This window comes from Balaenoptera acutorostrata, chromosome 12 (assembly GCF_949987535.1).
Source record: "Balaenoptera acutorostrata chromosome 12, mBalAcu1.1, whole genome shotgun sequence".
NCBI lineage: Eukaryota > Metazoa > Chordata > Mammalia > Artiodactyla > Balaenopteridae > Balaenoptera > Balaenoptera acutorostrata.
In genome coordinates, this window is record NC_080075.1 from 30,766,113 (window position 1) to 30,782,695 (window position 16,583).

At 38.7% G+C, this 16,583-nt stretch overlaps 1 non-coding gene and 1 pseudogene across 1 annotated transcript; one reads left to right on the plus strand and one right to left on the minus strand.

Moving 5' to 3' along the window:
• Nucleotides 1-8,015: 8,015 nt before the first annotated feature.
• LOC103015494 (heterogeneous nuclear ribonucleoprotein A1-like) lies at nucleotides 8,016-8,975 on the minus strand (annotated as a pseudogene).
• A 2,856-nt stretch (nucleotides 8,976-11,831) lies between these two features.
• Nucleotides 11,832-11,938, plus strand: LOC114238155 (U6 spliceosomal RNA). Its single transcript, XR_003623567.2, has one exon. It is a non-coding gene; the product is annotated as a U6 spliceosomal RNA (small nuclear RNA).
• The last annotated feature ends 4,645 nt before the right edge of the window (nucleotides 11,939-16,583 follow it).

The window sequence follows — 16,583 nt, forward strand, 5'->3', positions numbered from 1 at the left end:
AACAGATAAAAATAGATTAATTAGTCAGAATATCATATTGAGATATGAGTCCAAGAAGGACTCATTGAAGAATGAGGAGATAAAAAATAAAAGTTAAGAAATAAGGAGGAGGGCTTCCCTGGTGGCGCAATGGTTGAGAATCTGCCTGCCAATGCAGGGGACACGGGTTCGAGCCCTGGTCTGGGAAGATCCCACATGCCGCGGAGCACCTAAGCCCGTGAGCCACAACTACTGAGCCTGCGTGTCTGGAGCCTGTGCTCCGCAACAAGAGAGGCCGCGATAGTGAGAGGCCCGCGCACCGCGATGAAGAGTGGCCCCCGCTCGCCGCAACTAGAGAAAGCCCTCGCACAGAAACGAAGACCCAACACAGCCAAAAATAAATAAATAAATAAATTTATAAAAAAAAAAGAAATAAGGAGGAAAGAAGTAGAATGCCCACATCCATATAATGGGAATTCAGAAGGAGAAAATGAAACTGAAAAGAAGAATATATTTGAAGAACAATAGATCTACATTCTTCAGATTTAAAAAGGATGAATGACCTCAGATTGAAAGGGCCATAGAGTGGAAAATAAAAGAGAGAAGGGAAAGCTCACATGAGATTTAAAAATAAAAAATAAAAATAAATAAAATTTTAAAATAAATTTATAAATAAATTTATTTATAAAAATTATTTATAAATTTATTTATAAAAAATAAATAAATTTTTTAAAATAAAAAAATTTAAAAATACCAAAGAGAAAATTCTAACAGTGTTACATTGATATTAGACCTCTCAGTCACAGCATTGGGCACAAGACAATGGAGTAATATTTGTTAAGTATTAAAAGAATGTAACTTTGAACCTATAATTTTATATCCAGCCAGCTTGTCTTTCAAGTGTGAAAAGACTTAAAAAAAAAAAAATCTCAGGAAAGGGAACCCTCCTGCACTGTTGGTGGGAATGTAAATTGGTGCAGCCACTATGGAAAACAGTATGGAGGGTACTTAAAAAACCAAAAATAAAGCTACCATATGATCCAGCAATCCCACTCCTGTACATATATCTAGGAAAAAAGAAAACTCTAATTTGAAAAGACACATGCTCCAAAATGTTCATAGCAGCACTGTTTACAACAGCCAAGACATGGAAACAAACCCAGTACCCATCAACAGACAATTGGCTTAAAAAGATGTGGTCTATAACATACAATAGCATATTACTAAGCCATAAGAAAGAATGAAGTATTGCCATTTGCAGCAACATAGATGGACCTAGAGAATATTATATTAGTGAAGTAAGTCAGAGAAGGATAAATATTATATTATACCACTTATATGTGGAATCTAAAAAAATAATACAAATGAATCTATATATAAAACAGAAACAGACTCACAGACATGGAAAACAAACTTATGGTTACCAAAGGGGAGAGGGAGGGTAGGACAAATTAGGAGTACGGAATTAACAGACACAAACTACTATACATAAAATAGATAAGCAACAAGGATTTACTGTATAGCACAGGGAATTATATTCAATAACTTGTAATAACCTATAATGGAACATAATCTGAAAAAAAAACCTGAATCACTATGCAGTATGCCTGAAACTAACACAATATTATAAATCAACTATACTTCAAAAAGAAATTCTCAGGCAACAAGGCTTCAAAATGCTTGCTGTACTAAGAACCACATTAAAAAATGTCTCTAGGGGGGACTTCCCTGGTGGCGCAGTGGCTGAGAATCCGCCTGACAATGCAGGAGACACGAGTTCCATCCCTGGTCTGGGAAGATCCCACATGCCACGGAGCAACTAAGACCCGTGTGCTACAACTGCTGAGCCTGCGCTCTGGAGCCTGCAAGCCACAACTACTGAAGCCTGTGTGCCTGGAGCCCGTGCTCCGCAACAGGAGAAGCCACTGCAATAAGCCCACGCACCACAACAAAGAGTGGCCCCCGCTCACCACAACTAGAGAAAGCCCGCACACAGCAACGAAGACCCAATGCAGCCAAAAATAAATAAATAAATAAATAAATAAATAAATAAATAAATAAATAAGTATCTGCCTGCCAGTACAGGGGACATGGGTTTGATCCCTGGGCCAGGAAGATCCCACATGCGTGGGTCAACTAAGCCTGTGCGTCACAACTACTGAGCCCACGTGCCACAACTACTGAAGCCCATGGGCTCTGGGGCCCTCGTGCCGCAACTAGTGAGCCCGCACGCTGCAAATACTGAAGCCCGCGCACCTAGAGCCTGCGCTCCGCAACAAGATAAGCCACTGCAATGAGAAGCCTGCACACTGCAACGATGAGTAACCCCTGCTAGCCACAACTACAGAAAAGCCTGCGTGCACCAACAAAGACTCAGCACAGCCAAAAAAAAAAAAAAAAAAAAAGCTCAGTCCCAGAACATTTCACTGGTGAATTCTATTAGATAATTAAAGATGATATAATATTATCTTTCACAAATTCTTTCATAAGGCAGAGGAGAAGGGAACACTCCCCAACTCATTCTATGAAAACAGACCAATATCCCTTACGAACATACTTGCAAAAATCCTTAACACAACATTATCAAATAAAATCCAGCAACATATAAATAGAGTTATACACCATGGCCAAATGGCCTTTATCCCAGGAGTGCAAGGTTGGTTTAACATCTGAAAATCAATGAAGGTAAATCACCATATTAATAAAATAAATGACAAAAACCATAATGTCATTTCAGTAGATGTGGAAAAAACATTTGACAAAATCCACCATCCATTAATGATAAAAGCTCTTAAGCTAGGAATAAAAGGGGACTTTCTCAACGTGATAAAGTGTATCTAACTAAAATCTACAGTCAATTTTTTAAAAAATTTATTTTAATTGTTTTGGCTGCATTGGGTCTTCGTAGCTGCGCGTGGGCTTTCTCTAGTTGTGGCGAGTGGGGGCTACTCTTTGTCGTAGTGCGCGGGCTTCTCATTGCGGTGGCTTCTCTTGTTGCGGAGCATGGGCTCTAGGCACGTGGGCTTCAGTACTTGTAGCACACAGGCTCAGTAGTTGTGGCTTGTGGGCTCTAGAGCACAGGCTCAGTAGTTGTGGCCCACAGGCTTAGTTGCTCCACAGCATGTGGGATCTTCCTGGACCAGGGCTTGAACCCATGTCCCCTGCATTGGCAGGCGGATTCTTAACCACTGAGCCACCAGGGAAGTCCCTACAGTCAATATTAAATGTTGTGGTGAAAGACTGAATGTTTCCCTATAAATTCAGGAACAAGGCAAGGATATCTGCTGTTGCCATTTTTTTTTCTTTTTTTTTTTTTTGAGGCTGCACCGGGTGGCATGTGGGATCTTAGTTCCCCAACCAGAGATTGAATCTGTGCCCCCTGCAGTGGAAGCACAGAGTCCCAACCACTGGACCTCTAGGGAATTCCCTGTTGCCACTTTTAATCAACATTGTGCTGGAGGTTTTAGTTAGTGTGATAAGGCCAAAAAGTAAAAAATAAAAATGAAGCAATTCACATTGGAAAAGAAGTAAAACTGTCTTTATTCAAAAATGACATGATCCTGTATATAGAAAATGCTAAGAAATTCACAAAAAACTACTATTGTTAAGATGGTTATACTGCCCCAATTGATCTACAGATTCAGTGCAATCCCTATCAAAATCCCAGCTGTGTTTTTTGCAGAAATTGACAAGCTAATTCTAAAATTAATATGGAAATGCAAAAGATCTAGAATAGTCAAAACAATCTTGAAAAAAAAAAGTTGGAGGACTCACAATTTCTGATTTCAAACTTACTACAGAATTACAGTAATCAACACAACATGGTACTGGCATTAAGATGGACATATAGACCAATGAAATAGAATTGAGAGTCCAGAAATGAGCCCTCACACATAAGGTCAATTTAGTTTTGGCAAAGTTTCCAAGGCAATTCAATGGGAAAAAGATATTCTATACAAGTGTTGGCAAGGATGTGGAGAAACTGGATTCCACATACATACGTGACGGGAGTGTAAAGTGGTACAGCCACTTTGGAAAACAGTTTGGCAGTTTCTTAAAAAATTAAAAATAAGCTTACAAATGAAAACATATGTCCACACAAAGCATTGCACATGAATATTCGTAGCAGCAATACTCACAATAGCCAAAACTAGGAAATAATCCAAATGTCCATTAACAGCTTAATGGATAAACATAATGTGATTTATTCATGCAATGGAACACTACTCAGTGATAAAAAGGAGTAACTACTGATTACTGACACACACTATGACAGAGATGAACCTCAAAAACATTATACTAAGTGAAAGCTAGACACAAATGACTGTATATGATATGATCCCATTAACACGAAGTATACAGAAAAGGTAAATCTATACAGATAGAAGTAGATTAGTGGATGCCTGGGCTGGATTTAGGGGTGGGGATTGACTGCAAAAAATCTGGATTGTTGTAATAGTTGCATAACTCTATAAATCTACTAAACATAATTGAATTATGTATGTACTTACATAATTACAATGGGTGAATTTTAGAGTATATACATTGAACCTCAGTAAAGCTGTTAAAAAAAAAAGTATCATAGGTTTAGGGACCAGAGTACTGGGATAATTTAGGGACATTTTATTATTGTAGCTGGGGGAAAATCTGAGATAGGTTCAAATCTGAGGGCTATATTCAACTATACACCTGTGACAAGATGAATAATGGCCCCAAAGATATTCAGATACTAATCCCTGATACTTGTGAATATAATTTTATACATATAGCAAAAGGGACTCTGAAGATGTGATTTAGTTAAGGATCTTGAAATGGGAAGATTATTCTGGATTATCCACGTATGTGGGCCCTACATGTAATCACAAGTACCCTTATAAGAAGGAAGCAGGGGGTGATTTGACTACAGAAGTAAGAGATGTGAAGATGGAAACAAGAGGCTGGAGGAAGGGGTCAGGAGCTAAGGAATGCAGGCATCGCCAAAAGCTCTGAAATGCAAGGAAGTAGATTCTCCCCTAGAGCCTCCAGGAGGAACACAGCCCTGCTGATGCCTTGATTTTAGACCAGTAAAACTGATTGCAGATATCTGGACCCTAGAACAGCAAGGGAATACATTTGTGCTGTTTTAAGTCACCAAGTTTGTGGTAATTTATTGTAATGGCTACAGGCAACTAATAAAATATCCAACCTCAAATGTATTTGATTTATATTTTATAAATTTTTTTTAAAAATTTATTTATTTATTTATTTATTTATTTATCTATTTATTTATTTATTTAATTTTTGGCTGTGTTGGGTCTTCGTTTCTGTGCGAGAGCTTTCTCTAGTTGTGGCAAGCGGGGGCCACTCTTCATCGCAGTGTGCGGGCCTCTCACTGTTGTGGTCTCTCTTGTTGCGGAGCGCAGGCTCCAGACGTGCAGGCTCAGTAGTTGTGGCTCACGGGCCCAGTTGCTCTGCGGCATGTGGGATCTTCCCAGACCAGGGCTCGAACCCGTGTCCCCTGCATTGGCAGGCAGATTCTCAACCACTGCGCCACCAGGGAAGCCCAATATATTTTATAAATTTTGAATTCGCTGCAAACACTAAAAACTTTAAAATTTCATATTATAATCTGAATTTTTTTTAATTGGAAAATTAGGCAGCACAATTCCCCATCAATATGGCAGAACTTACTCAAAACTTATCCGTTTCCTGCACCCCATCCCCACCCAAGAACACCATCAGTGTACCTCCCAATGTCTGGATTCATCTGTCTGGATTATAGCTTGTGCACAGCCTCACAAAACAGCCCCACAAATGTGCTCTGGCACTGCCAGTGGGGGCCCCTCAGGGTCTCCATACTGAAGAGGAGATTCGCCCTGGAGTACTTCTGGCTGCCTTCCTGGCTCTCCTCCCAATTTCCTGTGGGTAACTGTTTTGACCAGTATATAGCCACACCCTTGCCCAAAACTCTGGAGACTGCCTGGTCTGAATCATATTTGTTGAAAATAAACATTTTCCTAATCCACAAATAGTTTTGCATTGCCCTTAGTAGAAAATCCCAAATCCTTAAAGTGGCCCACAGGCTCCTGCCTTTCCCTCCTGCCATCCCACTCTGTACTCAGGCCACACCAGCCTTTTCTTAATGTCATAAATGTTCCCAGCAATCCCCTGCCTTGGGCCTTTGCACAAGCCCTTTCCTTTTTATGCAAACTGTTCTGGGATTCCTTTCTGCTTCTCACCTTTCTTGGGTCTCACCTAAGGCAATTTCCTCAGGGAAACCTTCCCTGACCAACAGAAATGAAGTCTAGCTATATTCCCTATACTGTAGACTCCTACATATAAAGCCCCATAATACAGGCTCCCATATCCTATGCCATCCCTTCCCAGTGCTTACTGAAGTTTTCAGTTTTGTATTTTTGTGGTTATTTAATATCTCTTCCCTCACGAGAGTTCCTCCCTCCGTGAAGACAGCTTCTTGAGAGGCTGTGTCTGTCCCTCATTTGTTGAATCAATACGTGAATAAAAGGGAACCATTTACAAAGACGCTTTTCCCCTCCATCCCCGGCAGTATAAAATATGCAGAGATTCTTACTGTTTTAAACCTTTTTATTTTAAAATAGGATGTTGGATATATCTTTATAATTTGCCTAACTAAAAGGGCTAGGGCTTAAGTGTTTTTCTAAAAATAAATGAGAAGTTAGTCACCAAAGCTGAAGTCGAGCAGTATAAAGAAACTCTGGCACTTGGAGACCACAGGTCACCCTGGATGGGACTGAAGGTCTGAGTGACCCTCAGACTCTCAGGCCAGTAGTCTCTGCCGGAAATTTTCCTCAGCACAGGGCTAGTGAGACTACAGCTCCCCTTTCCTCAGCAGCCTACAGCGCTCACGGCCTTTTCTCTGATATGCTGTGACTTCATCTCTATTAATGGATATTTTAGGCTCCATCCCAAGTGGTTTGCTGTTTTAAAGCAGAAATGAACATCCTTTTACAATGTTCTTTGTACATTTATGTGAGGATTTCCACAATGTAAATTCCTTGAAATGGACTTGCCAGATTATAGGGATAACTTGTTTTAAATTATTGATAGATATTGCTGAATTGGTCTCTAAAAAGGCTTTGCCAGTTCATACTCACCCCAAGGGTATCCTTTTGCCCCCCACACTGGGTATCACTTTGTATTAATTTACAATTTTAAGCTACCAATGAGGTTAAACTTTTTTGCGTATGTTAAACTGCCCTTTGTATTTCCCTTGTGAACTGTTTATTCAAATTCTTTGAGCAGTTGAGATGGAACCCCAAATATAAAAGTAAACTCCTATATTTTATTCTATTACTTGAGTAGGGTTTTTAACGTGTAGATCTTTAATCTATCTGACATTTTTTTTTATGAGTTGGAATTCTAACTTTGTATTTAATATTTATGACTTTTTTTTTTTTACAAGTGGGAAGTAAAGTTGTCCTTTTCTTAATATTTAAGATATCATCTTTATCATAGATTAAATCCTATGCACATGTAAGGCTATTTCCAGACTTTCTATTCTGTTCCTGCTGACTCTATTTGTCTACTTCTGGCTCTATCCTACATTGTTTTAATTATTGCAGCTTTAAAACACATGCCTGGTACCAAGTAGGCACTCAACAAATATTTGTTACTCTCTAAATGTACTCTTCTGAATATACTTTAGAATCAGTCAAGTTATTTATTTATTTATTTATTTAAAAAGACACGTTTATTCAGCGTCATGATCAGACTATTACATTTAGCAATCAACAGCATGGGTGCAAAAAAAAATCTACATTAAAACCCTTTGTTGGAATGCTTTACACTTTCCACAGAACAGAAACTAAAATAACCTGTTATACAATTAGTCACAAATACAGTCCTTGAGTTTTTTTGCCCATACACATGAGTATTGTCTAAGACATGTCTTCTTTGTAGCAGCTAGGCCCTGCCACCACTGTGCTTGGCTGAGTTCACAAATCTGTTGTACCCTGTAGCTTCCCTGTCACTTCTCTGGCTCTCCTCTCCTGCTAAGCTTTGTTTCCTGGTAGTAATTAAAACCTTCGGCCACTGCCAGCTACTGCTGCTGCTGGAACCACCATAGCCACCTTGGTTTCGAGGTTTGGCAAAGTATTGGCCTCCACCACCACGGGGGCCAGAACTTCTGCCTCCAAAATTTCCTCCTTTCCTGGGTCCAAAATTTAAAGATTGATTGTTGTAATTGCCAAAATCACTGTAGCTTCCACCACCTCCAAAATTGCTTCCATCATTACCAAATCCGTTATAGCCATCCCCACTGCCACCATATCCACCACCACCGCGGCTGCCACCAAAGGCATCTCGACCACTGAAGTTTCCTCCACGACCAAAGCTGTCATTCCCACCAAAACCACCTCCAAGACCACCACCAAAGTTTCCAGAACCACTTCGACCTCTTTGGCTGGATGAAGCACTAGCCATCTCTTGCTTAGATAGGGCTTTCCTTACTTCACAGTTGTGGCCATTCACAGTGTGGTATTTCTGAATGACAATCTTGTCTACGGAGTCATGGTCACCAAAGCTTACGAAAGCAAAGCCTCTCTTTTGCCACTGCCTCAGTCAGTCATGACTTCAATCACTTCAATTTTCCCATACTGTTCAAAATAATCTCTTAGGTGATGTTCTTCAGTGTCTCCTTTAATGCCACCAATAAAAATCTTTTTCACAGTTAAGTGGGCACCAGGTCTTTGAGAATCTTCTCTTGAGACGGCCCTCTTTGGTTCCACAACTCTTCCATCCACCTTGTGTGGCCTTGCATTCATGGCCATATCCACCTCCTCTGCAATGGCATATGTGACAAACCCGAAGCCTCTGGAGCGCTTGGTGTTTGGATCCCTCATTACCACACAATCTGTGAGCGCTCCCCATTGCTCAGAATGGCTCCTCAGACTCTCATCGGTTGTTTCAAAGCTCAAACTTCCGATGAAGAGCTTCCGCAGCTGTTCGGGCTCTTTGGGAGACCCTGATTTAGACATGATGTCAGTGGAGGGGGGGAGACGTCAACGGTGCTCACTTGGCGGCGTCCATGGGCAAAAAGCCGTCAAGTTATTTTAAAACCCACTGAGTTTCAATTCTTTTACTTTCAAACTCCTTGAGCATTTTTATTTTAGGCATATCTTTTATTGATAGCATATATTTTCATTTAGTTTTTCAAAACTGTATCTGAAAGTATTTTCTTTCAGTTGGCAAGTCTCTCCCATTCAATTATTGTTATGCAGATAGATTTAGTTGTGTCATCTTTTATAGATTCAGATTGCTTTTTAATACCCCCTCGTTTTCCCTTATTTGCTTTCTGGTCTGTGTTTTCTTTGTTGTTTCTCCCCAACCCCAACAATTTGCAAAATGTATAATTTTTAGAAATTAATCTTTATCTTTTTACTTATAAATAAATATCCTTAAGCCTGTGTAACTCCAAAGTCGCTCCTCTTAGAAACCTAGACACCAACAGAGCAAGACAAAAATTAGAGATACTGATGCTCTAAACAATACAATTAATAAATTTGATCTATTAGGTATAATAGAACCCTACACCCAACAGAGAATTCACATTTTTTTGAGCGCCAGAAGAACATTTAAACTGGCCAGAAGAAGCTGTAATAAATTTCATAGAATCAATATCATACAGACCATGTCATCTGCCCCTAATGCACTAAAATTAGAAACTAATAACAAAAGTCGTGCTTAAAAACACATGCCTCTTGCAATTTTGCTGGTTCTGCTGTCCCCTCTGATCTCTTCTGCCTGCCCCTCCCTCGTGGATTGCTAGGTGGCTGTGGGAAACTTGAAATTCTTCTCACTCTACACAACAATTCAGCTTCTCTAGCCTCTCCTTGAAAACTCAAACCAGTGTAGCATTGCCCCTGTGGACAGCAATGAGAGGCTGTGGTAAGGATATTCTACACAGCTAGGGAGGCCAGGCAAGGCTGGACTGCATGAGAGATGCTGAAATGATATCAACAGAGGAGCAGGAGTTACCTTGGCAAAGAGGAGGGAAGAGTGTGCCAGGGAGAGGAAATAGCAGGTGCAAAGGCCCTGTGGCAGGAAGGAGCAAGGTAAAATACAAGAGATGGAAAGGAGGCCGGCTTGACTAGGCCACTATGAGTCAGGGAGAGGCTGTAGAGGTAGGTTGGCACAAGATCATTTGGGCCTCACTGGCCAGGCTGAGGCTGGCTGCCCTTATTCTAAGAGCAATGAGAAACCATTATGACTTTTTTTTGTTTTTGTTTTTAATTTGTTATTGTTAAATATAACACAAATTCAGAAAATTATATAAAGCAAGTGTATCATTTAATGAATTACCGTCAAGTAAACATCACAGATGGGAGGAAACTAAGGAGACATGATGACCAAATGCAATGTGGGATCCTGGATTGGATCTTGGAAAAGAAAAAATGATGTTAATGGAAAAACTGGTAAAATCTGAATAAAGTCTGTAGTCTAGTTAATGTTATTGTACCAAATGTTGGTTTCTTAGTTTGGACAAATGTACCTGTAAAATGTTAACATTAATGGAAGCTGGGTTAAGGATAAATGGGAACTCTCTGTACTATTTTTGGAGCTTTTCTGTAAACCTAAAATTATCCCCAAAGTTAAAAAAAAAATTAAGCTGACAAATACCAAAAACATCCTCAAATCCAGAAAATAATGTAATTAAAAAATCTAACCACCTCACATACTTTTGTAATACTTTTCTCCTGCTGCTTTTGGTTTCATTTGACCATGTCTTCACATAACAATGATTTTGTAATATTTTCTAAAGATAGAATGAAAGGTCTTTTCTCCTTCAGACTGTACTACAAAGCTACAGTAATCAAAAGAGTATGGTACCGGCACAAAAGCAGAGATGTAGATCAATGGAACAAAATAGAGAGCCCAGAAATAAATTCATGCACTTATGGTCAGTTAATCTACAATAAAGGAGGCAAGAATATACAATGGAGAAAAGACAGTCTCTTCAATAGATGGTGCTGGGAAAACAGGACAGCTACATGTAAAAGAATGAAATTAGAACATTTTCCCACACCATATATAAAAATAAACTCAAAAGGGATTGAAAATCTAAATGTAAGGTCAGAAACCTTAAAACTCCTAGAAGAAAACATAGACAGAACACTCTTTGACATAAATTGTAGCAATATTTTTTTTTTTGGCTCTGTCTCCTAAGATAAAAGAAATAAAAGCAAAAAATAAATGGGACCCAATTAAGCTTAAAATCTTTTGCACAGCAAAGGAAACCATCCACAAAACAAAAAGACAACTTACTGAATGGGAGAAAATATTTGCAAATGATATGACTGATAAGGGGTTAATATCCAAAATACACAGGCAGATCATACAACTCAACATCAAAAACAAACAAACAAACAACCCAATTAAAAAATAAGCAGAAGACCTGAACAGACATTTTTCCAAAGAAGAAATGCAGATGGCAAACAGCCACATGAAAAAATGCACAACATTGTTAATCATCAGGGAAATGCAAATCAAAACCACAATGAGATATCACCTCACACCTGTCAGAACAGCTATCATCAAAACGACCACAAGTAACAAATGTTGGTGAGGATGTGGAGCAAAGGGAACCCTTGTGCACTAAATGTACAAGTGAAAAGGTAAGTTGGTGCAGCCACTGTGGAAAATGGTACAGAAGTTCCTCAAAAAACTAAAAACAGAACTACCATATGATCCAGCAATTCCACTCCTTGGTATATATCTGAAGAAAATGAAAACATTAATTTGAAAAGACATATGAACTCCCAGTGTTCATAGCTGCATGTACAATGGCCAAGATATAGAAGCAACCTAAGTGTCCAACAATATACATACAATGGGTGCTCGCTTCGGCAGCACATATACTAAAATTGGAACGATACAGAGAAGATTAGCATGGCCCCTGCACAAGGATGACACGTAAGTTCGTGAAGCGTTCCATATTTTTTAGACATTTCTCCAAAAAAGATATACAGATTGCCAACAAACACATGAAAGAATGCTCAACATCATTAATCATTAGAGAAATGCAAATCAAAACTACAATGAGATATCACCTCACACCAGTCAGAATGGCCATCATCAAAAAATCTACAAACAATAAATGCTGGAGAGGGTGTGGAGAAAAGGGAACCCTCTTGCACTGTTGGTGGGAATGGAAATTGATACAGCCACTATAGAGAACAGTACGGAGGTTCCTTAAAAAACTAAAAATAGAACTACCATACGACCCAGCAATCCCACTACTGGGCATATACCCTGAGAAAACCATAATTCAAAAAGAGTCATGAACCAAAATGTTCATTGCAGCTCTACTTACAATAGCCAGGACATGGAAGCAATCTAAGTGTCCATCAACAGATGAATGGATAAAGAAGATGTGGCACATATATGCAATGGAATATTACTCAGCCATAAAAAGCAATGAAACTGAGTTATTTGTAGTGAGGTGGATGGACCTAGAGACTGTCATACAGAGTGAAGTAAGTCAGAAAGAGAAAAACAAATACCGTATGCTAACACATATATATGGAATGTAAAAAAAAAAAAAAAAAAAAGAGAAAATGGTCAGAAGAACCTAGGGGCAAGATGGGAATAAAGATGCAGACCTACTAGAGAATGGACTTGAGGATAGGGGGAGGTGGAAGGGTAAGCTGGGACAAAGTGAGAGAGTGGCATGGACATATATACACTACCAAACGTAAAATAGATAGCTAGTGGGAAGCAGCCGCATAGCACAGGGAGATCAGCTCAGTGCTTTGTGACCACCTAGAGGGGTGGGATAGGGAGGGTGGGAGGGAGGGAGATGCAAGAGGGAAGAGATATGGGGACATATGTATAACTGATTCACTTTGTTATAAAGCAGAAACTGACACACCATTGTAAAGCAATTATACTCTAATAAAGATGTTAAATATATATATATATATATATATATATATATATATATATATATATATATATACACACATACAATGGAATACTGCTCAGTTCTAAAAAAGAATGAAATTTTGCCATTTGCAACAACATGGATAGACTTGGAGGATCTTATGCTTAGTGAAATAAGTCAGACAGAGAGAGACAAATACTGTATGTTATCACTTATATGTGGAATCTAAAAAATACAGCAAACTAGTGAATATAACAAAAAAGAAACAGACTCACAGATATAGAGATCAAACTAGTGGTTATGAGAGGAGTAGGGGTAGGGGCAAGATAGGAGTAGGGGATTAAGAGGTACAAACTACTATGTATAAAATAAATAAGCTAAGAGGATAGATTGTACAGCACAAGGAATATAGCCAATATTTTATAATAACTATAAAAGGAGTATAAACTTTAAAAATTGTGAATCACTATGTTGTACACCTGAAACTTATCTAATCTTATAAATCAACTATATCTCAATAGAAGTAAATAAACTAATTAATTTTTAAAAAGTCTTTTCTTCAAAATAACAGGTAAAATAAAACCTAGTGTTTAAGGATCTCACTTGGGGGATGTGTTAGGGACGTACACAGCTCAGGTCCCCTCAAGGAAGGACATGTCTCATAAATTTCCTCCCATCTCTGATGGTTATCATGACCTCGACACTTTTGAAGGGTCCTACTCAGGTATTCTGAAGGATGTCCCTCAATTTGGATTTGTCTGTTGTTTTTCTCTTGTGTAGAAAGCAGCTATGAGTTTTTAGAAAGGCACAGAGGTGAAAAGCCCTTATTGCGTTGGGCACATGCTAATCAATATGATTTATCACCAGGGATGTTAATCTAGATCACTTGATTAAGGTGGTGTCTGCCAGGTTTTGTCACTGTAAAATTTCCATTTTTCATACTCTATTCTTTGAAGGTGAGTCTCTGAGTCCAGTCACACACAAGGAGAAGGGAATTAAGTTCCACTTCTTGGAGGGGGCAGTATCTATCAGAATTCTTCTGTAAGGAAGATTTTTCTCTTCTCCTCATTTACTTATTTATTCATTCAATCATTTATTGATATAACTTTAGACTCATGGATATTTATTTTATTTTATGGGTTATAACCCAATACCATTGTGATATATTGTATTACTCAAATTGTTCCAGCTCTGGCCACTGGGAGTTCTTTCATGTTGGCGTCTGTGCTCTTTTGACACTACCCCTCTACTTCCCCTGCTTTTCTTCCTGAGGATTTCCTTGTTTTCTGGCTTTACAAAATCATACAAGCTCATCTTGTATTTTCCCTGCCCTAGTCCTAGAATCAGCCATTTCTCCAAATAAATCTCCAGGGAAAGTCTGAGGAGTGAAAAGAGAAGAGGGCTGAGAAATAAACCAATGTTAAGAAATGGGGGAAGGAAGAGAAGCCCCTGAAGGAGACCTAGAAGTAGTGAGTGGAGGAAGAGGCAGGAGCAAAAGCGTAGAAGAGCCCAGGGACTTCCCTGGTGGTCCAGCGGTTAAGACTCCCTCCGTGCTCCCAATGCAGGGGGCCTGAGTTCGATCCCTGGTCAGGGAACTAGATCCCACATGCTGCAACTAAAGATCCCGCATGCTGCAACTAAGTCCCGGCACAGCCAAATAAATAAATTAATTAATTAAAAAAAAAAGAGCAGGCCCAGAGGCAGAGAGTGGGGTTGAGGGAGTTTGGAGAAGGGAGTGATTAACTACTGAATGCCAAAGAGAGGTCAAGTAAGATAAAGACTGAAGGAGGGTCCTGGAATTTTGCAATCACAGATGGGGTAGGAGCTTGGAGAGCCAGGCTGCTGTGGTTTGGGGTGTGAATGAGGAAGAAGGGGATAAAGACGAGGAGGGTAAATCATCTTCAGAAAACTTGAAGGAAAGGAGGACATTGTACAGACTGATAGAGAGGGGGAGTTGTTGTTTTCTCTGTTTATATTGGGAGAGACGAGCATATTTATATGATGAGAATGAAGGAGCCAGTGGAGAAGAAACACAGAAATAGAGGAGATGGAAGCTTAGTCTGCCCCAAGGCACAGAGAGGAAAATGAAGCACACAGGAACACCTCTTTCTCTGAGATAGGAAAAATGCAGGTGGGCATAGCTTTGTAGGTTTGAGGTAGGAATCTGGGAATGAATATGCATGCACACTTTCTATGTAAGATGCATGTTTTCATTTCTCTTGGGCATATTTCCAGGAGTGAAATTGCTGGGTCATATGGTAGCTCCCATGTTTAACAATTTGAGTAACTGCCAAAATGTTTTCCAAAGCAGCTGTACCATTTTATATTCCCATCAGCAATGTATGAGGGTTCCAGGGTCTCCACATCCTGACAACACTTGTTATTATCTGTCTAGAGGGAGTGAAGTGGTACTTCATTGTGGTTTTGATTTATATCTCCTTAATGGATAATGTTTTTGATATCTTTTCATGTATGTATTGGCTATTTGTATATCTTCTTTAGGGAAATATCTATTCAAATCATTTGCCCATTTTTAAATTGGGTTGTCTTTATTGTTGAATTATGAGTTCTTTAAATATTCTGGATACTAGCCTCTTATCACATATATGATTTAAAAATATTTTCTCTCATCCCATAGGTTGTCTTTTTACTTTCTTGATGGTGTTCTTTGAAGGACAAGAGTTTTTAATTTTCATGAAGTCTAGTTTATCTATTTTTTCTTTGGTTGTTTGTGCTTTTGGTGTTGTATCTAAGACGGCTTTGCCTAACCCAAGGTCATGAATATTTACTTCTACATTTTCTTCGAAAAGCTTTGTAGTTTTAGTGTTTATATTTAGGTCTATGATCTATTTTGAGTTAACTTTTGTGTATGGTGTAGCGAAGGGGTTCAACTTAATTCTTTTGCATGCAAATATCCAGCTGTCCTAACACCATTTGTTGAAAAGACCATTCTTTCCCCATGGAATGGTCTTGGCACCTTTATTGAAAAATCAGTCAGCCATAAATATAAGGGTTTATTTCTGGAATCTCAATTCTTTTCCACTGATCTATGTCTATCCTTATGTCAGTTACCCCATTGTCTTGATTTGTAGTAAGTTTTGAAATCGGGAAGTGTGAATCCTCCAACTTTGCTTTTCGTTTCCAAGACTTGTTTGGCTATTCTGGGTCCCTTGCATTTCCATATGATTTCCTGGATCAGCTTGTCAATTTCTGCAAAAACAGCAGCTGCGATATTGATGGGGAATGTGTTGAATCTGCAGGCCAATTTGGGGTGTATTGGCATCGTAACAGTATTAAGTCTTCCAATTCATGAAAGTGAGATGTCTTTCCATTTAATTAGGTCTTTGTTAATTTCTTTCAATGATGTTTTGTAGTTTTCAGTGTACAAATCTTATACTTCTTTTGTTATATTCTATTCATTTCTAAGTACTTTATTCTTTTTTATACTTTTATAAATGGAATTGTTTTAATTTTATTTTTAATTTTTCATTGCTAGTTTTAGAAATACAATTGATTTTAATATATTGATCTTGTATCCTGTAACCTTCCTGTACCCATTTATTAGTTCTAATAATTTCTTAGTGGATTCCTTAGGATTTTCTATTTACAAGGTCATGTAATCTGCAAACAGAGATACTTTTACTCTTCCTTTCCAACCTGGATAGTTTTAGTTTGTTTTCTTGCCTAATTGCCCTAGCTAGAA